Here is a 26,019-nt window from a genome sequence, read left to right on the forward strand (position 1 = left end):
CCTGTATCTACATGTGCTTTTTGATTCATTTCAGTTTCAGCTTAGTTTATTGTCACGTGTACTGAGGTACAGTGAAAAGCTTTAGTTGTCAGCTAACTAGTCTGTAATCGAAACTACTTCAAGTTACATGTGTAGGTGTGGACATGAATGGTTAAAATTCTGGTTGCATTCCAGCGATCTAAAAATGTCCAGTTATAGCATGGTAACAAACATGATTTTGTGGCAGATATGAATAAATCATACACTGAACACTAAGGCCGTTGTCCGCTTTTCATGTTAAGCAAACCGCAAGGGGCCGCTGTCAATGAATTGGTTTGAAATAAGTAAAGGCCCTGTCCCACTTTCCCGAGTTACTCACGAACTCTCCGGAGTTTTCCCCTTGATTCGAACTTGGAGAATTACGGTTATAGCCGTTCGTAGGTACTCGGGACTACTTTTTTAACTCATGGACATTTTTCAACATGTTGAAAACACGTCCCGACTTACCTGATGCCCTGATTTCCTGCGGCTGGCATTACGAGCTGCTACAAAACATCTACGGACTCTCTACGGCCTCCTACGGGCTCGCTACCGACATTCCCCGAGTTCGAATCAAGGGGAAAACTCGGGAGTTTTCGTGAGTAACTTGGGAAAGTGGGACAGGGCCTTTACTGTGTGATTTAGGGTCAAGTTACCAAATAAAAGTAAAACACAAAGTGCTGGAGGAACTCAACCAGTCAGGTGGTATCTGGAGGGAAGGGCCAGGAGACGTTTTGAGTCGGAACCCTGATTTTAGGAAGTGGGGGAGAAAGCTGGCAAGGAGGTTTTATTGATTAGTATTTATTTAAAGTATTGAAACAGGCTTTTCGGCCCTCTGAGTTCACTCTGACTTTTGATCAGTAGTTCTATGTTATCCCACTTCCGACACATTAGGGGCAATTTTACAGAGGCCACTTAACCTACAAAACTGCACGTCTTTAGAGTGTGGGAGGAAACCGGAGCACCCGGAGAAAACCCACGCGGGTACGGGGAGCATGTACAAACTCTGCACCGACAGCACCCGTAGTCAGGATCGAACCCGGGCCTCTGGCGCTGTGAGGCAGCAACTCTACCGCTGCACCACCATGGAGGTGGAACAGAGTCTTGCAAGTGATAGGTGGATACAAATGAGGGGGGGGGGTGGGGGGTCCGTTGGCAGGTGGGTGGACATAGGCTAGAGATGAAAAGGAGACAAAAAGGCGTCGGGAGAGGAGGCGTGAAATGTGAAACCAGAGTGAGTGATATAGGTGAAAGGGGATGAGGAACGAGAGAGTAGGTGGGTGGGCGGAAGGGGAGGATATTACTCAAAGTTGGAAATTTCGCACCATTTTTAACACTGAGTTGTAAGCTACCCAAGTGGAATATGAGGTGCTGTTCCTTCGCTTTGTGTGGGGGCCTCACTCTGGCAATGGAGGAGGCCCAGGACAGAAAGGTCAAAACGGGAATGGGAGTTAAAATGATTAGACACCAGGACATCCAGCAGGCCTTGTCACATGTACCTAGGCATATGAGATGCTGTGCGTTGCATACAACCCAGTAAAATCATACAGTGGACCTCACCTAGGCAGTACACGTGCCGCAAGGTTTCGCTCCCACAGGTTTGCTCGGGTTTGTTAAGTCACACTTTAGGTTTACCCATGTCGTCAGCCTGTTGAATTATTTATAGAGCCATACAGTGTGAAAACAGGCCCTTCGGCCGAACCTGCACACACGGACCAACATGCCCCATCTACACTACTCCCACCTGCCCATATCGTTCACATAAGTTCATAACTAATTGGAACAGAATTAGGCCATTCGGCCCATCAAGTCTACTCTGCCATTCAATCATGGCTGATCTATCCCTCCCTCCTCACCCCATTCTCCTGCCTTCCCCCCCCCCCCATAACCCCTGACACCTGTACCAATCACAAATCTACCTATCTCTGCTTTAAAAAATATCCGCAGCCCAATGTGGCAATAAATTCCACAGATTCACCACCCTCTGACTGAAGAAATTCCTCCTAAAGGAACGTTCTTTAATTCTGAGGCTATGACCTCTAGTCCCAGACTCTCCCACTAGTGGAAACATCCTCTGCACATCCACTCTATCCAAGCCATTCACTATTCGATATGTTTCAATGAGGTATGTTGGGTACCATCCTATCCATGTACCTGTCTAAATGTTACTTCAACGTTGTGATGAATTTTCTATTCAGTTCCTCATCCTCACATCTATTTGTTGCCTTTATCTTTACTGATCCACACTCCGAAAGCCCAGGAAGTTCACTCTCCTTCCGATCATTACTATGACTAAGTGGTGACAAGTTAAAGATGTTCCAGTTCACTTTAGATCAGTTTATTAATGTCAGTGAGCTGAAGTGAAAAGCTTTTGTTTGCCTGCTATCCAGTCAGTGAAAAGACAACACTAGATTACAATCAAGCCGTCCACAGTGTACATATAGATGCACAGAGCCTCTTGCCCAGAGTAGGGGAATCGAGGATCAGAGGACACAGGTTCAAGGTGAAGGGGAAAAGATTTGAAGGGTAAGGTTTTCACACAAAGGGTGGTGGGTGTATGGAACAAGCTGCCAGAGGAGGTAGTTGAGGCAGGGACTATCCCAACATTTAAACAGTTGGGCGGGTACATGGATAGGACAGGTTTGGAGGATATGGACCAGGCTGACGGAACATGTTGGCAGGTTGGGCCGAAGGGTGTGTTTCCATGTTGTATCACTCTGACTATGACTCTATATACAGAATAAAGGGTACACCATTTAGTGCAGAATAAAGTCAGATAAAATTTAGTTCTAAGATCTCTAATGAGGAAGACGGGAGGCCAGGAGCAGATGGTTCATTTGCTTGATAACAGCTGGGAAGAAATTGTCCCTGAATCTGGAGGCATGTGGTTTCAAATATCTGTACCTCTTATCTTATGGGAGAGGGGTGAAGAGGGAGTGACCGGGGTGAGACTTGTTGGAGGGACTAGTGTAGATGGGACATGTTGGCCGGTGTGGCCAAGTAGGGCTGAAGGGCCTGTTTCCACATGTTATAACTCTGCCACTCTATCTGCACTAACAAAGTCTAAAGAGTTTTGCTTCCAATAAAACACTCCAGCAGCTAAACTTTGGAAGCGATGAATGTTTTCTAAATACAGGCTTGGTTGAATGAGGTCTCAATCTGTTTCTGTTTAGGTCTGTCGTTCGTTCGAATTCTTCACTATTCCATTTGAGATTTTTAAAAAACATCTTTTAAATGGAGGCCCGATGTAAAAATAACTTGGAATGGAGTCATGAGAACTTTTGGAATCTGTAGATCCCAGTCCTTACATAGATTTGCATGCAATGGGTTTCCATATCGTTAGTTATATATTTTCCTCTTCAAAATCTGGGTATTTTACCAAGAGTTATTAGTTTGACTGGTTAATGGGGCTGTCCCACTGTACGAGCTAATTCAAGAGTTCTACCGAGTTTCCCCTGATTCGAACTCGGAGAATTACGGTAATAGCCACTCGTAGGTACTCGGGGCTCTCATGGACACGTTGAAAAATGAGCTTACCGCGTTTCCCGAGTACCTGCCGTTAGCGTTACGAGCCGCTAAGAGACGTCCCCGAGCTCCGACGTACCCGCTATGTACATTCTACGTACTTACCACAAGTTTGATTTTTTTAAAACTCGGGCTCTTGAATTACCTCGTACAGTGGCACAGGCCCTTTAGTAATTGATTCTTATGCAACTTTTCCTGCTGGTAACGATCATTTCCAAAATACTCTGTTCGAACATGGAATCCATTTGGGGAAAAATCTGTTTAAAAAGGTTATTGTAAGAAATTTATTTTGGAAGGCTTTTAAAAAGTATGGCCGAAATAAAATGGGAAAAAGCAGAGATTTGACGAGAAGATAGTACCACAACCATTCTGAACGCTGCCTAGGATTTGAATGCATGGGGTGCTGCCTGCGAGTGTAGATCTAGTTATATGCAGGAACTAATATTGTTATATCTGTTGAGATGCAGGGAAAAATTTAGTGACTGACATCGTTACACAGCTGGTAGAGCTGCTGCCTCACCGTGCCAGATCCCTACCTTCGGATACTGTCTTTGTGGAGTTTGTGCGTTCCCCCTGTGGTCGCGTGGTGGGAGGAAACCTCCAGGTGCTCCGTTTCCTCCCACATCCCAAAGAGGTGCGTGCGGGTTTGTTAGGTTAATTGGCTTCTGACAAATTGCAGGTGAATGGATGGAAAATTGAGCTAGTGTGAATGGGTGATCGATGGTCGGCATGGACTTGAACGGCCTGTTTCTATGTAGCATCTGTAAACTGTGCAGTCAAATCATGCTATTAATGTGAACATGTGTAGGAGAAACTGCAGATGCTGGAGTAACTCAGCAGGACAGGCAGCATCTCTGGAGTGGGTGACGTTTCGGGTCGAGAACCTTCTTCAGACCACCAAGCCACACACTTGTACAGCAGGTAGTGCAAAGGAAAGATTACCCGAGTGCAGAATTAGATGCTACAGCATTACAGTTACAGTGGAAAAAGTGCAAGATCTGCAATGAGGTAGGATGGAAGATCGGAACCTGCAAACAGCTATACGTACAGTTTCAGGCAGACCCTAGCTTATGGGAGGACCGTTCATTAATCTGATAACAGAGGGGAATAAGCTTTTAGTTTAGAGATAGAGGGTGGAATCAGGCCCTTTGGCCCACCAAGTCCACTTTAACCAGCGATCACCCCGCACACTTGCACTACCCTACACACTAGGAACAATTTACAATACTTACTGAAGCCAATTGCCCATCAGACCTGCATGTCTTTAGAGTGAGGGAGGAAACTGGAGCTCCTGGAGAAAACGCACGCGGTCGCGGAGAACGTGCAAACTCCGCACAGGCTGCATCTAGTCAACGTTGAACACTGATGTCTGGCACTGTGGGGAAGCAACTCTACCACCGCGCCCAAACGCTGTTCCTAAACATGGTGGTCTGGGGTGTTCTTTAAATCTGTTGTGTCTTCTGCCTGACTGGAACGGAGACAGGAGGGAGTTGAAATTGGGTGAAAATGCTCGAGCTGTATGTCTGGTTGTGGGCATTGGAAAAACAGCACTTTATTTTCCAGGAAATGGGTGAATCTTTAAATCGTGCATTTTCATCAATCTCTGCAGCCTGCCGTCAGCTGGTATTTATGTTTCATAATTAACATTCCAGGATAATGTATGACCACTAGTTCTGCTCCGATTCTAATCATAAATATTTAAACACAGTGAGTTATTACTTGTCCATTATTTTGTACAGCAAAAACACAAATTAAGAGAAGGTTTTACATGGTCCCTCTCATAACCATATAACCATATAACCATATAACAATTACAGCACGGAAACAGGCCATCTCGGCCCTACAAGTCCGTGCCGAACACCTTTTTTCCCTTAGTCCCACCTGCCTGCACTCATACCATAACCCTCCATTCCCTTCTCATCCATATGCCTATCCAATTTATTTCCAAATGATACCAACGAACCTGCCGCCACCACTTCCACTGGAAGCTCACTCCACACCCCCACCACTCTCCGAGCAAAGAAGTTCCCCCTCATGTTACCCCCAAACTTCTGTCCCCTAATTCTGAAGTCATGTCCTCTTGCCTGAATCATAGTCTTACCCTTTCCCTGATTTAGGCTGCTGCAGTAATTTCTGAACTGAACTTGTCTTGACCTACCTTATCTATGCCTCTCATTATTTTGTCTGCTTCTAACAAGTCTCCCCTCATCCTCTGGCCTTCCAGAGTTCATTAGATCATGTGATAGGAGTAGAATTAGGCCATTCAATCAGATCTATCTCTCCCTCCTAACCCCATTCTCCTCCTCTTAGCCTCTGACAACCCGCACTGATCAAGAATCTATCTATCTCTGCCTTAAATATCCACTGACGTTGTCTACACATCCTCCTGTGACAAACAATTCCACAGATTCGCCACCCTCTGGCTAAAAAAATTCCTCCTCATCCCCTTTCTTTAAGAACGTCCTTTAATTCTGAGGCTATGACCTCTAGTCCTAGACTCTATCACCAGTGGAAACACCCTCTCCACATCCACTCCATCCAAGCCTTTCACTATTCTGTAAGTTTCAATGAGGCTCTCCCCTCATCCTTCTATATTCCAGCGAGTACAGGCCCAGTGCCGACAAACACTCATCATATGTTAACCCACTCATTCCTGGAATCATTCTTGTAAACCTCCTCTGGACCCTCTCCAGAGCCAGCACATCCTTCCCCAGATATGGTGCCCAAAATTGCACGTAATATTGAGAAAACAATCCAAGTTTTCCCAACCTCTCCTTGTAGCCAACCCCCCCAACCTCCACAATCCAGGCAGTGTTGTGGTAAACCTCCTCTGTACCCTCTCCAAAGCCTCCACATCCTTCCTGTAATGGGGCGATACTCCAAATGCGGCCTAACCAAACTTGCTGTACCATGGCTTCCTTTGTGTCTTTTTTTTCATGACCCAGCTCCTGCAGTTCCTTGTATACACATCTTTCCAGACATGTAGGAAGGAACTGCAGATGCTGGTTTAAACCCAAAATAGACACAAAAAGCTGGAGTATCTCAGCAGGACAGTCAGCATCTGTGGAGAGAAGGTGGTATTTCGAGTCTGAAGAAGGGTCCCGACCCGAAACGTCACCCTTTCCTTCTACCCAGAGATGCTGTTTGTCTTGCTGATTTACTCCAGCTTTTTGTGTCTATCTTTGATTTAAACCAGCATCTGCGGTTCATTCCTACGTACCAGTCGTGGAACTCCAGTCCCAAAAAAAACAAGTCTACCTCATCACCCTTTGCTTCTTACCATCAATGACCATAGATTACCATCAAGTCGATTAGCGAGCTTGTTTAGTTTCGTTCAGAGATGCAGCCTAGAAACAGGCCCTTGAGCCCACTGAGTCCTCGTCGACCAGCGATCCCCGCACATCAACACTATCCTACACACACTAGGGACAATTTACATTTATACAAAGCCAATTAACTCACAAATCCTGTACGTCTTTGTAGTGTAGGAGGAAACCTGAGCTCCCATAGAAAATCCACGTAGGTCACGGGGAGAACATACAAACTCCGCACAGACAGCACCCGTAGTCAAGATTGAACCCGGGTCTCTGCCGCCGTGAGGCAGCAACTCTATCGCTGCACCACCATGCTGCCACTGCATCTTCTGCAATCTCCCTGCATCTCTGCTATGTAATCTTGCAGAGCAGCCTTCCATGTGGAACCTTATCTAAAGCCTTGCTGAAGTCCGTATAAATTAAGGCACATCATTAGCACAACCCTCCAGCGTTTCGGCACCTAGCACGTGGCTAACAATAGACAATAGACACTAGGTGCAGGAGTAGGCCATTCGGCCCTTCGAGCCAGCACCGCCATTCAATGTGATCATACAATACAATACAATACAATACAATACCGTTTATTTGTCATTTGAACCTCACATGAAGTTCAAATGAAATTTGGTTTCTGCAGTCATACAAGAAAAGAACCAATACACACACCAACACAATCCACACAAACATCCATCACAGTGAATCTCCTCCTCACTGTGATGGAAGGCAAAGTCTTATCTCTCCCCTGCTCTCCATTCTTCTCCCGATGTCAAAGTCAAAGCCCCCGGCGGGCGCTAGCAAGTCCCACGGCCACTTAAAGCCGCGCCAGGCGATGTAGGGCCCTGCTCTGGGTCCCGATGTTGGAGCCCCCGGCGGGCGCTAGCAAGTCCGCGGCCATTAAAGCTGCGCCGGGCGATGTAAGGCCCCGCTCCAGGTTACTCTCAACCCCGCAATTCGAGCGGGAGAAGTCGCCGTTGCCGGTGCCCCGCAAAGCGGTCTCCCACCGGTGACCCGCGAGCTCCTGGTCTCACCATCCACCGGAGTCGGGTCGCAGCAGCGCGCCACCACAGCTCTCCACGCTCCGAAGCTGGCCAGCTCCACGATGGTAGGTCCATCTGTCACTGTCCAACCGGTAGCTGTCGTTCCGGTTGGAGGCCACTCCACGGTGCTAGGCCCCAACAGCAACGGAGACCCGACAGGGAAAAGGTCGGGTCCCCATACAGGGAAGAGATCTAAAAGTTTCCCCCGCCCCCCACACATACACAGTCAAAAACCCACCACAAACTATGCACTCAACAGGACAATAAAATAAAAAAAGACAGACGGACTGCAGAGGCCGCTACGACGTCGGTCACGCCGCAAACTCATCATGGCTGATCATCTACATTCAGTACCCCGTTCTTGCCTTCTCCCCATATCCCTTCACATCGCTATATTTAAGAGCTATATCTAAGAGTTAGCTCTAGTCTTGAAAGCCTCCAGAGAATTGGCCTCCACTGCTCTCTGGGGCAGAGAATTCCACAGATTTACAACTCTCTGTGTGAAAAGGTTTTTCCTCGTCTCCGTTCTAAATGGCTTACCCCTTATTCTTAAACTGTGGCCCCTGGATCTGCACTTCCCCAACATCGGGAACATGTTTCCTGCCTCTAGCGTGTCCAATCCCTTAATAATCTTTTATATGTTTCAATAAGATCCCCTCTCATTCTTCTAAATTCCAGTGTGTACAAGCCCAGTCGCTCCATTCTTTCAACATATGACAGTCCCGCCATCCCGGGAATTAACCTCGTGAACCTATGTTGCACTCCCTCAATAGCAAGAGTGTCTTTCCTCAAGTTTGGAGACCAAAACTGCACACAATACTCCAGGTGTGGTTTCACCAGGCCCTGTACAACTGCAGAAGGACCTCCTTGCTCTTTGCTCCTGTACTCAACTACTCTTGTTATGAAGGCCAACATGCCATGAGCTTTCTTCACTGCCTTTCAGTGACTGATGTACAAGGACCCCCAGATCCCGTTATACTTTCCCGTTTCCCAACTTGACTCCCCCAACCTGTCCAAGTCACCCTGCATCCTCGTAGCATCTTCCTCAGTGTTCAAACTGCCACCCAGCTTTGTGTCATCTGCAAATTTGCTAATGTTACTTGTAATCCCTTCATCTAAATCATTGATGTATATTGTAAATAACTGCGGTCCCAGCACCGAGCCTCGCGGTACTCCACTGGTCACTGCCTGCCATTCTGAAAGGGACCCGTTAATCCCTACTCTTTGTTTCCCGCCTGCCAACTAATTTTCTATCCATGACAGCACTCTACCCCCAATACCATGTGCCCTAATTTTGCCAACTAATCTCCTATGTGGGACCTTATCAAATGCTTTCTGAAAGTCCAGGTCCTGGCTCTCCCTTGTCCATTTTCCTAGTTATATCCTCAAAAAATTCCAGAAGATTAGTCAAGCATGATTTCCCCTTCGTAAATCCATGCTGACTCAGACCGATCCTGTTACTGCTATCCAAATGTGCTGCTATTTCATCTTTTATAATTGACTCCAGCATCTTCCTCACCACCGATGTCAGGCTAACTGTTTTCTACCCTGTTTTCTCTCTCCCGCCTTTCTTAAAAAGTGGGATAACATTAGCTACCCTGCAATCCACAGGAACTGATCCTTAATCTATAGAACTTTGGAAAATGATCACCAACGCGTCCACAATTTCTAGAGCCACTTCCTTAAGTACCCTGGGATGCAGACCATCAGGCCCTGGGGATTTATCAGCCTTCAGTCCCATCAGTCTACCCAACATCATTTCCTGCCTAATGTGGATTTCCTTCAGTTCCTCCATCACCCTAGGTCCTCTGGCCACTAGTACATCTGGGAGATTGTTTGGGTCGTCCTTAGTGAAGACGGATCCAAAGTACCTGTTCAACTCATCTGCCATCTCCTTGTTCCCCATAATAAATTCATTAGTTTTTGTCTTCAAGGGACCCACATTTATCTTAACTCATTTTTTCCTCTTCACATACCTAAATAAGCTTTAACTATCCTCCTTTATATTCTCTGCTAGCTAACCTTCGTACCACATCTTTTCTCTCCGTATTACCTTTTTAGTTATCTTCTGTTGCTCTTTAAAGTTTTCCCAATCCTCTGGCTTCCCGCTCATCTTTGCCATCCGGGAGGGATCCATGTGTACACGTGATAGATGTGGCCCGCCATCCGCTCACAGACATGCGTCCTGGCCCCCTACGCAGAATAAGGTTGCCAACCGCTGTTTTAAGACATCTAGCATCATGTCTACAGTATTGCTGACTGTCCCTAGTAACTTTCCCCAGTTCTGTGATCTTCTGGTCTTTCTCCATGGAAAAAACAGAGGAGAAATATTCATTGAAATTATGGGACAAACACTCCAGCCTTTAACATTAAAAAAAAAGATTCAAAATGAATCAAGGTGGCGCAGCGGTAGAGTTGCTGCCTTACAGCGCCAGCTCCTGACTACGGGTGCTGTCTGTACAGAGTTTGTACGTTCTCCCTGTAACCCCGTGGGTTTTCTCTGGGTGCTCCAGTCTCCTCCCACACTCCAAAGATGTGCAGGTTTGTAGGTTAATTTGGTAAAATTGTAGTACGAGGTGATCGCTGGTCGGCGCGGTGGGCCGAAAGGCCTGTTTTCTCACTGTATCTCGAAAGCCTAAAGAAAAGTTCAAAGCACAAACTTCAAAATGCAATACTAATATAACATATTGTATGTAAACAATTAACAAAAAAAATAATAATAATAAATAATTTCCAGTACCATCTCTTAAAGCTGTGTTTTGATTTGAATGGTTTGATTAATAACCATATAACCATATAACAATTACAGCATGGAAACAGGCCATCTCGGCCCTACAAGTCCGTGCCAAACAATTAGGTATGGCTTCCAAAGGTTACAGGGAGAAGGCAGGAGAATGGGATTGAGAGAGAAAGATAGATCAGCCGTGATTGAATGGTGAAGTAGACCTGATGGACCGAATGACCTAATTCTGCTCTTATGTCTTATGATTTTATGGACCTGTTAGAGATCGGTCATGGTACAGATTTCAAAACAATTTCCGACAAGTCTTAAGTGGATAATTAAACCTAGTACAGGAACCTTGCATTTTACATGAGGGTTACGTTCTTGAGAAACAGCGCAAAATTCAAACACGTAAATAAAATAGAGAAACAGGCCTAAATCTGAGCAAGCTTTCTCAAAAACAACACGTGTAAATTAGGTTTTTTAGTTTGGTTTAGAGATAAAGAGCAGAAACAGGCCCTTCAGCCCACCGAGTCCACGCCGCCCAGCGAATCCCACACATTAGCACCACCCTACACACAAGGGACAACTTACAATTTTCACCAAAGCCAATTAACCTACAAATAAGAATATCTTTGGAATGTGGGTGGAAACGTGAGGGGTCTCGACCCGAAATGTCACCCATTCCTTCTCCAGAGATTCTGCTGAGTTACTCTAGCATTTTGTGTCTATCTTTAGCTAACTTGACATCATGTTCGGCATAGACATTGTGGGTCATAGGGGCTGTCGTTGGACTGTACTGTTCTATGTAATATAGTAAATTCTCGTTATTACGGACCTCTTTATAACGGACTTCAGTTATAGCGGACAAAATCTGTTTTAACCGGGACGTCCAACCTTATCGAGAACAAGGGGCCGAGTTTGTTTTTTCACGGAGTGACCACGAGGTGATCAGAGCCATTCCCAAACTCAGTTATAGCGGACAGTCGGCAACTATGGACACTATTATCCACCACCACCATGGTCCCTAATGACAAAGGTTATCGATAATAGCATCACAGTTCTCCAAAAACCCTTGTATTAAAGACAACTGAAAAATATCCCAAATCATTCATCTCGGGTTGGAAATAATATGGATTTTTTTAAATTATACAAAATGCTGGAAGAACTCAGTGGGTGAGGCAACATCTCTGAAGGAATGGGCGCGTTTCGGGTCGAGATCCTTCTTCAGACTGATGTCGGGGGGGGGGAAAGAACGGAAGAGGCGGAGACAGTAGACGTGGGAGCGCTGGGAAGGGGAGGGGAAGGAGGAGAAAGCAAGGACTACCTGAAATTGGAGAAGTCAATGTTCATACCGCTGGGGTGTAAAACTCGGTGGGCCGAAGGGCCTGTTTCCGCGCTGTATCTCTAAACTAATCTAAACTTTAAAAACAAAGCTAACATTTAAATAACGATAAGAAGCCAGGATCCATATTTAGAACTCCTCGACACCACCAGGTACCATCTAAGGAGGGAACCATTCATATCACTGTCAACACAGCAAGAACAAACAACTTCCTTAAAAACAGCAAGGATAAATCATTACTCCATTTGCAAAGTACATTTCGTTAATCTTTATGGCGGGAAGCCATATTATGATTCAATCAGATAATTAACATGGTGCCACAGAAATGAGATCGCTCAGGAATGTCAAAGCTTGGTACAGGACGTCTGAGGTGCAAACCGCACTGTGGCGCAGCGGGTAGAGCCACTGCCTCACCAGAGACACTGGTTCAATCCTGACCTCAGGCATTGAATTGTGTCTGGAATTCTCTGCCTCAGAGGGCGGTGGAGGCAGGCTCTCTGGATACTTTCAAGAGAGAGCTAGATAGGGCTCTTAAAGATAGCGGGGATATGGGGAGAAGGCAGGAACGGGGTACTGATTGGGGATGATCAGCCATGATCACATTGAATGGCGGTGCTGGCTCGAAGGGCCGAATGGCCTACTCCTGCACCTATTGTCTATTGTCTATTGTCTGTGTATGGAGTTTGCACATTCTCCCTGTGACCGCGTGGGTCTCCTCCGGGTGATCCGGTTTCCACCCACATCCCAAAGATGTGCGGGTTTGTAGGTTAATTGACCTCTGTAAAATTGGCCCTTGTGTGTAGGGAGTTGATGAGAGAGTGGGATAGCATAGAACGAGTGTGAAAGGGTGAATGATGGTCGGCGTGGAATCAGTGGGCCGATGGGCCTGTTTCCTAAACTAAATTAAACAACACTAAATTGAAAAGACCTGGAAGACAAAATTTAGAAGCTAGGAACGGCAGTTGCTGGCTTACATAAAAAGGACACAAAGTGCTGGAGTAACTCAGCAGGTCAGGCAGCATCTGTGGAGAACATGGATAGGTGACGTTTCACAGAGTGCTGGAGTAACTCAGCGGGTCAGGCAGCATCTGTGGAGAACATGGATAGGTGACGTTTCACAGAGTGCTGGAGTAACTCAGCGGGTCAGGCAGCATCTGTGGAGAACATGGATAGGTGACGTTTCGGGTCTGAAGAAAGGTCCTGACCCATTGAGCTGTTATCTAAAATCGGAGAGTTCAATGTTCAGATTGTTGGAATAGGGAGTGAATGGGAAAGTGTGACAACAGAGGGCTAGTGTCACAAGGTCATAAGGAATAGGAGTAGAATTAGGCCATTCGGTCCATCAAGTCTACTCTGCCATTCAATCATGGCTGATCTATCTCTCCCTCCAAACCCCATTCTCCTGCCTTTCTCCCCATAACCCCTGACACCCGCACTAATCAAGAATCTATCTCTGCCTTAAAAATGTCTAATGACTGGGTTGCCATAGCCTTTTGTGGCAAAGAATTCTACAGATTCACCACCCTCTGACTAAATAAATGTCTCCTCATCTTCCTAAAATAACATCCTTTAATTCTGAGGCTATGACCTCTAGTCCTAAACTTTCCCACTAATGGAAACATCCTCGCCACATCCATGTGTGAATGGGTGATCGATGGTTGGCATGGGCTTGGTGGGCTGAAGGGAGTTGCTGGCAAGTTGTGTTCCAACAGGCTGGCGGAAGTCCTATCAATACCAAACCTAGAGTTAGAACAAAAATCTGTGTGTATATATAACCATCTGGAATATGCTGACACCCGTTGCTAAGGATATTGCACACTCCTGTGATGATTATCACGGTGCAGAGATAGATGTTTATTGTATTTTCCTGGTGCTTACAGCAAACCAAAGGCCAGTGTGACTATCCCACAGGGCTTGGAGGATTAAGTTGAGCCTTGACATTCCCCTGACAATGGTCTGCACGGTGGCGCAGCGTTAGAGTTGCAGCCTTGCAGCACCAGAGACCTGGGTTCAATCCTGACCACCGGTGCTGTTTGTATGGAGTTTGCACGTTCTCCCTTGTACACTCTGGAGTTTAGAAGGATGAGAGGGTATCTCATTGAAACATGTAAGATTGTTAAGGGTTTGGACACGCTAGAGGCAGGAAACATGTTCCCGATGTTGGGGGAGTCCAGAACCAGGGGCCACAGTTTAAAAATAAGGAGTAAGCCATTTAGAACGGAGACAAGGAAACACTTTTTCTCACAGAGAGTGGTGAGTCTTTGGAATTCTCTCCCTGGTGGAGGCAGGTTCTCTGGATGCTTTCAAGAGAGAGCTAGATAGCGCTCTTAAAAATAGCAGAGTCGGTGGATATGGGGAGAATGCAAGAATGGGGTACTGATTGTGGATGATCAGCCATGATCACATTGAATGGAGGTGCTGGCTCAAAGGGCCGAATGGCCTACTCCTGCACCTATTGTCTATTGTCTATTGTCTATTGACCGCGTGGGTTTTCTCCAGGTGCTCCAGTTTCCTCCCACACTCCAAAGACATGCAGGTTTGTAGGTTAATTGGGTTTGGTTGAAAATAAACTTGTGAATTATTCCTAGTGTGTAGGATAGTGCGAGTGTACTGGGTGATTGCTGGTCAGCATGGAGTCGGTAGGTGAAGGGCCTGTTTCTGTGCTGTATCTCTAAAATAAAGACATTGATGGTGATTGGGACTTTTCTGTTCAATAGCTCGAGGTTGATAAATACAGCATGGTCCACGCCGACCATCGATCATTTGTTTGCACTAGTTCTAAGCAAAGATCCTATAGCAAGCAAGATAGTGCACTCCTGCTAAAACCAATGGGCTGACGTGTAGTACGCTACGGAGCGGAACGTCAGCCTTTTCGTCGGCCATTTCAGTAACCCGACAATACATATACAATACAATACAATACAATACAATTCAATTTATTGTCATTTGGACTCCTTGAGGTCCAAACGAAATGCCGTTTCTGCAGCCATACATTACAAACAAATAGACCCAAGACACAACATAATTTACATAAACATCCATCACATTGCTGTGATGGAAGGCCAAAAAAACTTAGCTCTCCACTGCACTCCCCCCCCCGATGTCAGAGTCAAAGTCAAAGCCCCCGGCGGGCGATGGCGAATTGTCCCGCGGCCATTAAAGCCACGCCGGGTGATGCAAGGTCGCACACCGGGTCTTGGTGTTAGAGCCCCCGGCGTGCGCTCGCAGTCCCGCAGCCATTCCAAGCCGCGCGGGGCGGTGGTGTAAGGCCCCGCTCCAGGAGCTCTTCAACCCCGCAACTCGGGCGGGAGAAGTCGCCGTTGCGGAAGCCCCGAAAAGCGGTCTCCCTCCAGGGACCCGCGGGCTCCCGGTGCCGCCCGCCAAACCCGCAGTTGCAGCCACCGAATCTCCGGAGGTCGGGCCGCAGCAGCGTCCACCACAGCTCCACCCGTTCTGGACTCGGCCAGCCCCGTGACGGTGAGGTGAGTAGTCGGCACCACAGCCCCCGGTCTTCCTGTTGGAGGCCGCTCCTCGTTGCAGCCCCAACGACAACGGAGACCCGACAAAGAAAAGGTCGGGTCTCCCGTGCAGGGAGAGATTTAAAAGTTACCCCCTCCCCCCCACACCACCCCCACCCCCCCACACACATAAAAGTTACCCCCTCCCCCCCACACACACACACCGACTGGTTATCCCTCTCGTAGTGTAATCAGCGTTGCGGAGGAACAGTTTGTGTGTGTGATATAGTGTCAGATTCATGATTCATAATTCTGTTAATTCATAATTCTGCTATTTTTTGTTAATGATTAATATGTCAATGAATTATAATTCTGTTAGTTTTCTTTTTTTAATGTTTTTTAAAATTTTCTTTTTTGTAAAGTTTTTTTTATAAATCTCTTTTTAAATGGCTCGTGTGCTGTGTTTGAGTTGATGTTTGTATTAAACTTGCACTCTGTAATTCATTTGATCACACTGTTCACAAGATGTGGAGGCCATGGCCAAAGCAAAGATAGGAGTGCGGAGACGGAAGCTGGTTACAGAAATGGGGCCGGAGATTACCCATGAATCTGCCCTACTGCGTCTTTTTCGTCGAGTGGGCTATCTTTCTTGCTATAGGATCTTTGGTGCTAAGTTATCCCACTTTCTCATCCAGTCCCCATGCACTAGGGGCAATATGACGGAATCCAATTTGCCTACTAACCCGCACATCTCGGTGACTAGGGAGGAAATCAGAGGAAACCCACGCAGTCACAGGGAGAGTGTGCAAACTCCACACAGACAGCACCGGAGGTCAGTCTCTGGGCATGGTGAGGCAGCGGCTCTACCAGCTGTGCCATTTGTTTCCACTTCAGTACAAAGAGAGCCGGCAGGAAGATGTTTTTTTGCAGGCTGCTGGTCCAAAGGAAATGCAAATACAAACATTTTCAGATTGTATGCGATTTGAACATTTCTGCTGTGGAGTTGCACTGCCAGGAAACGGGCCCTTCAGCCCAACTCATCCATGCTGACCAAGATGCCCCTTCCAAGCGAAGCCAATTTGCTCGCAGTTGCCCCATATCCCTTTAAACTTTCCTTATCCGTGTACCTGTTCAAATGTCTGTTAAATGTCCTTATGGTATCTGCCTCAACAACCTCCTCCGGCAGCTCATTCCGTGGACCTACCACCCTCTGTGTGGGGGAAATGTTGTCCCTCAGGTTCGTGTTAAATCTTGCCCCTCTCACCTAAGCCCACGTCCTCTGGTTTTTGACTCCCCTACTCTGGGTAAAAGACTCAACATTCTACTTAGGTTGACAAAATATGCTGGAGGAACTCAGCGGGTGAGGCAGCATCTATGAAGAGAAAGAATAGGAATTTGAGTATAGGAGCAGGGAGGTTCTACTGCAGTTGTACAGGGTCTTGGTGAGACCACACCTGGAGTATTGCGTACAGTTTTGGTCTCCTAATTTGAGGAAAGACATTCTTGCCATAGAGGGAGTACAGAGAAGGTTTACCAGACTGATTCCTGGGATGGCAGAACTTTCATATGAAGAAAGACTGGATAGACTCGGCTTGTACTCACTAGAATTTAGAAGATTGAGGATCTTATAGAAACTTACAAAATTCTTAAGGGGTTGGACAGGCTAGATGCAGGAAGATTGTTCCCGATGGTGGGGAAGTCCAGAACAAGGGGTCACAGTTTAAGGATAAGGGGGAAGTCTTTTAGGACTGAGATGAGAAAAACATTTTTCACACAGAGAGTGGTGAATCTGTGGAATTCTCTGCCACAGAAAGTAGTTGAGGCCAGTTCATTGGCTATATTTAAGAGGGAGTTAGATGTGGCCCTTGTGGCTAAAGGGATCAGGGGGTACGGAGAGAAGGCAGGTACAGGATACTGAGTTGGATGATCAGCCATGATCATATCGAAGGGCCAAATGGCCTACTCCTGCATCTATATTTCTATGTTTCTATGTTTCCAATAGGCGACGTTTCAGGTCGAGACCCTTCTTCAGACTTGTTCTTAGCTCTTCCCCACATGATTTTGTATCAGCCCTCAGCCTCCTACACTGCAAGGAAGCTGGATAGCTGCAGGAGGAGATAGACCAAGTTAACAAATTATCCTTTTTAATTTTTTTCAGGTTCTGAGTGTGGATCCTATTCTATCTCATGGAACAAATGTCTGCCCCGTCAGATGTAAAGGCCTAGAAACTAAACTAGTCCTGACAAGGTATGGTTTACTTGATCCTATTGTGTGTTCTAATATAACAAGTGATGAGCAATAACAAGGAACTAACAGCGCCTGCTGGTTTATACTAAAGATAGTCACAGAGTGCTGGACTAACTCAGCGGGTCAGGCAGCATTTCCAGAGAGCATGGATCGGTGACGTTTCAAACGTTGCTGCTAAATTCATCCCCAATTAAGGCTGGCACAGTGGTAGAGTTGCTGCCTCACAGTGCCAGAGACCCGGGTTTGATCCAGACTACAGGTGCTGTCTGTACGGAGTTTGTACGTTCTCCCTTTGTGACCACGTGGATTTTCTCCGGGTGCTCCGGTTTCCTCCCACGCTCCAAATACGTGCAGGTTTGTCGGTTATGTGTAGCAAGGAACTGCAGATGCTGGTTTATACTGAAGATAGACACAAAGTGCAGGAATAACTCAGCGGGTTACGGGCCTTAGGCGACTCTTTAGGCGACTGCCAGGGACAAGTTTTAATGGAATTCACCTACGACACCAGGCGACGACCTACGACAGCTAAAAATTGTCGCCACTGGCGCTGAAAGATTTTCACCATGTTGAAAGTTTTGTGGCAGTTGCCTGTAGTAGCCCAAAATATCGCCTGTGGGACAGGCCCATTAGGCAGCATCTCTGTAGAAAAAGGATGGGGGTTGTTTTGGGTCGAGGCCCTTCTTGAGACGGGCTCTGGAGAAGGGTCCCGACCCGAAACATCGCCCATCCTTTTTTTTCCCCAGAGATGCTGCCTGACCCGCTGAGTTATTCCAGCACTCTGTGTCAATGAGCTTCTGTAAATTGTAAACTGTCCCCAGTGTGTAGGATCACGCTCGTGTACGGGGTGATTGCTGGTCGGCGTGGAGTCGGTGGGACAAGGGCCTGTTGCTATGCAGTATCTCTAAAGCGTAAAGTATGCATGGGGTTAATGCAAAGATCTTTCGAGGTGTTGAGGTAAGGTTGGTGCAGTGTGGCAGCACCCTTGTGCAACAGTTACATACATCGGGTCCTGCTGCCTCATCTGTCCATAGAGTCACACAGCACAGAAATTGGCTCTTCAGCCCAACTGATCCATGCCATCTAATATCACCCATCCAAGCTGGGCCTATATGACCCGGACCTGCCCATATCCCTCTGAGCCATTCATATCCACATTACTGTCCTAGTATCTTTTAAATGCTGTACCTGCCTCAACTACCTCACTGGCAGTTTTGTTAGGTTAGTTCAGAGATACAGAGTGGAAACGGGCCCTTTGGCCCACCGAGTCCGCACAGACCAGCGATCTCCGCACATTAACACTACCCTACACACACTAGGGATAATTTTTACATTTACACCATGCCAATTAACCTACAAACCCGCACGTCTTTGGTGTGTGAAAGGAAACCAGAGCACCTGGAGAAAACCCACGCAGGTCATGGGGAGAATGTACGAACTCCATACAGACAACACCTGTATTCAGAATCGATCCCGGGTCTCTGGTGCTGAAAGGCCACAACTGTACTACTGCACAACTGTGTCACTCACCTCAGCCCAACTCCTCCATGCCAACCAAGATGACCCATCTAAGCTGGTCCTCTTTGTCCTTAACTGGCCCATTTCCCTCGGAACCATTCATATCCTTTAAATGCTGTTATAGTACCTGCCTCAACTACCTCTCTGGCAGTTCATTCCATACACCCTGAATGACCCAGTCTAAACAAGAATCACGGTGGCACAGCGGTAGAGTTGCTGCCTTACAGCGAATGCAGCGCCGGAGACCTGGGTTCGTTCCTGACTACGGGTGCTGTCCGTACGGAGTTTATACGTTCTCCCCGTGACCTGCGTGGGTTTTCTCAGAGATCTTCGGTTTCCTCCCACGCTCCAAAGACGTACAAGTTTGTAGGTTAATTGGCTTGGTAAATGTAAACATTGTCCCTAGTGGGTGTAGGATAGTCTTAATGTGCGGGGATTGCTGGTCGGCGCGGACCCGGTGGGCCAAAGGGCCTGTTTCCGTGCTGTATCTCTAAACTAAACTAAACTAAAGGGTCCCAAATTGAAAAATCACCTATCTATGTTCTCCAGAGATGCTGCCTGGCTCGCTGAGTTACTCCAACACTCAGTGAAACGTCACCTATTTATGTTCTCCACAGATGCTGCCTGACCCGCTGAATTACTCCAGCACTTGTTGCCCTTTTGTTTCAGTGCTGTGTGACTCTTGACTCTAACAATCACTTACAAAGGAGACAACTTCATTTGCTTGCTCAAGTGAAGCTGCCAAAGAAGCCTGAAGAGTCAACAATTCAAAAGGATTGTAGCATTTCAGTGGAGTATCCTTAGCAATTAATCATGTCCACACACTTTGAGAGGCATTTATTCATACAAAGATATTGGCAACGACTTATCCATGTATGCCAATTCTTTCTTGAACTAAGCACTCTCTTCAGTATCTGTGTATAAAATCAGCTGTATCCGAATGTGTAGACTAGAGAAACTGGGGATTTTTTTTTTAAAGTAACTTAAAAAAAATGTAATGACCAAGGAAAAAAATTAATAAAATCTGTAAAAGAAAATGCTTAATTAACAGTATTTGCAAAGGTGTCATAGATCTGATGTGAAAATAGTTCTTTGCTTGTAGAAACTAGGAACTTCAGATGCTGGTTAATAAATCAAAGGTGTCAAGGTACTGGAGTAACTCAGCGGGTCAGGCAGCATCTCTGGAGAACATGGATAGGTGATGTTTCATAGAGTGCTGGAGTAACTCAGCGGGTCAGGCAGCATCTGTGGAGAACATGGATACGTGACGTTTCAGATCGGGTGAGACTTCTGGAGAAGAGACCCGGGTTCAATCCTGACTACGGGCGCTGTCTGTTCAGTGTACGTTATTCCTGTGACCGCATGTGATTTCTCCGGGTGCTCCGGTTTCCTCCCACACTCCAAAGGTGTACAGGACTGTCTTGGGTAAAGTTGTAAAATGATCCCTAGCGTGTAGAATAGTGTTAGTGTATGGGGTGATCACTGATCGGTGCGGACCCAGTGGGCCGAAGGGCCTGTTTCTGAGCTGTATCTCTAAAATCTATCTCTGAAGTTTTAGTGAAGACAATCGTATACAGTGATTACACATTTTGGGTATTGGGAAGAGATATGCATCAAAATGAGCCATTTTGGGTCAGATTATGGTTGTAGTGGTTCTACAGTCTAGCTGGGATGGAGGTGATAAAAGTTTTGGAGCAAGTTCAAGTTCAAAGTTAAACTTCTTTGTCACATGCACCATAAGGTGCAGTGAAATGAATGTACCATGCAGCGTTATAGTCATGTTTCATGCATGTAAGAAAGTCAATGGTTATGTACCATTAACCTAGGGTGAGGCACAGCTGGTAGAGCTGTTATCTCACATCACCAGAGACCCGGGTTCGATCCTGATCCCGTGTAGATTATACGGCCTCCCTCTGACCACACGGGATTTCTCTGGGTGCTCTGGTTTCCTCCCACAACCCAAAGATGGTTTGTAGGCTAGTTGGTCTCTGTAAAATTGTCCCCCGGTGTGTCGGGAATGGATGAGAAAATGGGATAACATTGAATTAGTCTGCATGGTGATCAGTGGTCGGCATAGACTCTGGGTCGAAGGTCCTACAGTGCCCTCCATAATGTTTGGGACAAAGACCCGTGGAATTGAAGAATGCAGGTGAACAGAGGGATCTGGGAATAACTGTGCACAGTTCCCTGAAAGTGGAATCTCATGTAGATAGGGTGGTAAAGAAAGCTTATGGTGTGCTTGCCTTTATAAATCAGAGCATTGAGTATAGAAGTTGGGATGTAATGTTAAAATTGTACAAGGCATTGGTGAGGCCAATTCTGGAGTATGGGGTACAATTTTGGTCGCCTAATTATAGGAAGGATGTCAACAAAATAGAGAGAGTACAGAGGAGATTTACTAGAATCTGGGTTACAGCAACTAAGTTACAGAGAAAGGTTGAACAAGTTAGGGCTTTATTCTTTGGAGCGCAGAAGGTTAAGGGGGGACTTGATAGAGGTCTTTAAAATGATGAGAGGGATAGACAGAGTTGACGTGGATAAGCTTTTCCCACTGAGAGTAGGGAAGATTCAAACAAGGGGACATGACTTGAGAATTAAGGGACAGAAGTTTAGGGGTAACATGAGGGGGAACTTCTTTACTCAGAGAGTGGTAGCTGTGTGGAATGAGCTTCCAGGGAAGGTGGTGGAGGCAGGTTCGTTTTTATTATTTAAAAATAAATTGGATAGTTATATGGACGGGAAAGGAATGGAGGGTTATGGTCTGAGCGCAGGTATATGGGACTAGGGGAGAATACGTGTTCGGCACGGACTAGAAGGGTCGAGATGGCCTGTTTCCGTGCTGTAATTGTTATATGGTTATTTATTTATTTGTCTCTGTGTTCTACAATAAATAAATGATGGGCCTTTGTCCCAAACATTATGGAGGGCACTGTATTTAGTACAATCACTGCTCATCTGGTCTATGGCCTCAAGAATATTTTCCTGCTTTGATTTCTCTCTAGTCCAAAGATCTCCATATCCCCACCTCAAGATCAGCCATGATTGAATAGCAGAGTATTCTTCATGGGTGGTATAGCCTAATGCTGCTTCTATCAATTATGTCCTTATGAGCAATGAGAGAGGGTCCACAGAGGTTCCTCCCATCAGAAAGAGAAAGAGTTCCAGAACCAGGGGCCACAGTCTAAAGGGCCTGTCCCACCAGCATGCGCCTGCATGCAGCAAGCGCGACCTAAAGGGCCGGTCCCACCAGCATGCGCCTGCATGCGGCAAGCGCGACCCTTAAGAATAAAGGGGAGGCCATCTAAAACTGAGATGAGAAAAAAACCTTTTCAGCCGAGAGTTGTGAATTTATAGAATTCCCTGCCACAGAGGGCAGTGGAGGCCAATTCACTGGATGGATTTTAAAGAGAGTTAGATAGAGCTCTAGGGGCTAGTGGAGTCAAGGGATATGGGGAGAAGGCAGGCACGGGTTACTGATTGTGGATGATCAGCCATGATCACAATGAATGGTGGTGCTAGCTCGAAGGGTTGAATGGCCTCCTCCTGCAACTATTTTATATGTTTCTATGTAACTCCTTCGCAGTAGATAAGCCTTCAGGAGATTTTGCAGTGGAGTGGTCAAAATATAAAAGCCAGGAGCTGCAGTTAAAAGAAGGCACAAAGTGTTGGAGTAACACTTTTAATCTTTTTTAAAACAAAACCAGTCTCTAAAACTCTCAAATCCAAGCCATTAGCTTCCCCGTCAGCATTCATGTTGAGGTGACCATTTGAGAGGGATATTTGGATGTTTAGTTTAGAGATACGGTGCAGAAATAGGCCCTTCGGCCCACTGGGTCCGTGCCAACCAGCCATTCCTGCACATTAGCACTATCCTACACACACGAGGGACAATTTACACATTAAACAGGAGCAAGGAGGTACTACTGCAGTTGTACAGGGCTCTGGTGAAGTGGCAGCGGTGTTGAACGGCTGCAACTCGCCTGCAGTCCGTCTGTTTTTACTTTTTTGTGTTGTTTTTTTTTTTTGTGTTTAGTAAAATGTTTGGTTATTAGGTTGTGTTATGTGTGGGGGGGGGGGGTGGGGGCTGAAACAGGGATTTCTGTCTCTCCCTTCGGGGGAATGCGGCTTTTTCTTGTCATATCCCCCTTCTCTGCCTCCGTCTGCGCTGAGGCCTAATGGCGGAGCTGGCGGCCTCCAACCTGCGACCGACCTCGAGGCTCCGGAGGTAGAGCCAGCCTGGACTCACCAACGCGAGGCTGGCCGTCTTCGAGCTGTGGCGGCGTTCGGGCAGTGGCACGACGGCGCTCCGGTGAGGGCGGCCCGGCGCGGGGCTGCGACGGTGCTGGCTGAGACGCTCCGGTGGCAGCGGCATGACGGCGCTCCAGTGAGGGCGGCCCGGCGCGGGGCTGAGACGGTGCTGGCTGAGACGCTCCGGTGGCAGCGGCACGACGGCGCTCCGGTGAGGGCGGCCCGGCGCGGGGCTGAGACGCTCCGGTGGCAGCGGCACGACTCGAGGCTGGGACAGCGCTCCCGTGAGGGCGGCCCGGCCCGGAGCTGGGACGGTGCTCTGGTAGCTGAGGCGGCCTGGCACGGGGCTGGGACGGATCTAAGGATCTAAGTCTAAAGGATCTAAGTCTAAGTCTAAGAAGGTCCATCTGTCTCCTCAGATTCTGGTGAACTTCTACCGCTAAGTATCTAATCTAAGTCTGGTGAGACCGTACCTGGAGTATTGTGTGCAATGTTTGTCTCCTAATTTGAGGAAGGACATTCTTCCTATTGAGGGAGTGCAGCGTAGGTTCACCAGGTTAATTCCCGGGATGGCAGGACTGACATATGATGAAAGAATGGGTCGACTGGGATTGTATTCGCTGGAATTTAGAAGGATGAGAGGAAATTTAGCATTCATAGCAAAAGGATTTGATATAGGAGCAGGGAGGTTCTACTGCAGTTGTACAGGGTCTTGGTGAGACCACACCTGGAGTATTGCGTACAGTTTCGGTCTCCTAATCTGAGGAAAGACATTCTTGCCGTACAGGGAGTACAGAGAAGGTTCACCAGACTGATTCCTGGGATGTCAGGACTTTCATATGAAGAAAGACTGGATAGACTCGGCTTGTACTCGCTAGAATTTAGAAGCTTGAGGGGGGATCTTATAGAAACGTACAAAATTCTTAAGGGGTTGGACAGGCTAGATGCAGGAAGATTGTTCCCGATGTTGGGGAAGTCCAGAACAAGGGGTCACAGTTTAAGGATAAGGGGGAAATCCTTTAGGACCGGGATGAGAAAAAAAAAATTCACACAGGTGAATCTCTGGAATTCTCTGCCACAGAAGGTAGTTGAGGCCAGTTCATTGGCTATATTTAAGAGGGAGTTAGATGTGGCCCTTGTGGCTAAAGGGATCAGGGGGTATGGAGAGAAGGCAGGTACGGGATACTGAGTGGATGATCAGCCATGATCATATTGAATGGCGGTGCAGGCTCGAAAGGCCGAATGGCCTACTCCTGCACCTATTTTCTATGTTTCTATGTTTCTATAAATCTTATAGAAACATATACATTTCTTAGAGGATTGGATAGGGTAGATGCAGGAAAAATGTTCCCGATGTTGGGGGAGTCCTGAACCAGGGGTCACAGATTAGGAATATGGGGTAGGCCATTTAGGACTGAGATGAGGAAAAACCTTTTCACCCAAAGAGTTGTGAATCTGTGGAATTCTCTGCCACAGAAGGCAGCGGAGGCCTATTCACTGGATGTTTTCAAGCGCGAGTTAGATTTTGCACTTTGGGCTAAGGGATCCCTTCTCAAGGGATATGGGGAAAAAGCTGATACTGATTTCGGATGATCAGCCACGATTATATTGAATGGCGGTGCTGGCTCGAAGGGCCGAATGGCCCACTCCTGCACATATTTTCTATGTCGAACAAGCCAATTAACCTACAAACCTGTACGTCTTTGGAGTGATGTTGTTATTGTTCATGAGATGTTGATTTAGTCCTTATTGTTTCATTAATGAGTATAATCTTAATGGGTGAAAATTGGACCGAAAGCCATTTTGTTTTAATCTTTCACAAATCAAATATACAACAATCACAATTTCTGTGGAAGTTCTCATGGAACAATCTAGACTCGTTAGGCAGGCCATTAATTCATCACCAATACTGTAGATAAGATTGGAGACATGCATTTAGTTGTTAATACATGTTGACAGAAAGGCTAAAGAGTTAGGTTAAAGTTTGATTCAATAAGCAAATATTGCAGTTTACCTCATCTGATTTGCAAATTGTGTAACAACACTGGTGAAGCTGGAATGAAGATATGATGTGAAAATAAATATGTTGGCAATACGACCAAATAATAGACATTGCTGGAAATATTCCTTATCTCCTTTTGGAAGGAGATGAAGAGGAATTTATTTCGTCAGAGGGTGGTGAGTGTGGAATTCATTGCCACAGAAGGCTGTGGAGGCCGTCAATGGATATTTTATGGCAGAGATAGATAGATTCTTGATTAATACGGGTGTCACAGGTTATGGCAGGGGTTGCCAACCTTTTTTGTCCCGTTTACCCGTGGCAACTTTAATAGCACATAACAATGTTATTTCAAGATTCAAGAGAGTTTATTGTCATGTGTCCCTGATAGGACAATGACATTCTTGCTTTGCTTCAGCACAACAGAACATAGTAGGCATTGACTACAAAACAGATCAGTGTGTCCATATACCATTTCACTTATTTATGAACAACTAATGATGAACAGATATACCAGAACCAAACACAGTCAGTCAATGAGAAAAAATAAGTACAAATCCAGAATCAACAAATTTACCCCCTGGGTAGGCGAAC

At 46.5% G+C, this 26,019-nt stretch overlaps 1 protein-coding gene across 1 annotated transcript in view; it reads left to right on the forward strand.

The window, feature by feature from the left end:
* c10h1orf21 (chromosome 10 C1orf21 homolog) overlaps positions 1 to 26,019 on the forward strand; it is a 448,119-nt gene that overhangs the window by 42,041 nt on the left and 380,059 nt on the right. Inside the window, exon 2 of the mRNA XM_033027870.1 lies at positions 17,575 to 17,663. The gene's annotated coding sequence lies outside the window, so the exon portion shown is untranslated. The remainder of the gene's footprint in view (positions 1 to 17,574; positions 17,664 to 26,019) is intronic.

Source organism: Amblyraja radiata, chromosome 10, assembly GCF_010909765.2.
Source record: "Amblyraja radiata isolate CabotCenter1 chromosome 10, sAmbRad1.1.pri, whole genome shotgun sequence".
Taxonomy (NCBI): Eukaryota; Metazoa; Chordata; class Chondrichthyes; order Rajiformes; family Rajidae; genus Amblyraja; species Amblyraja radiata.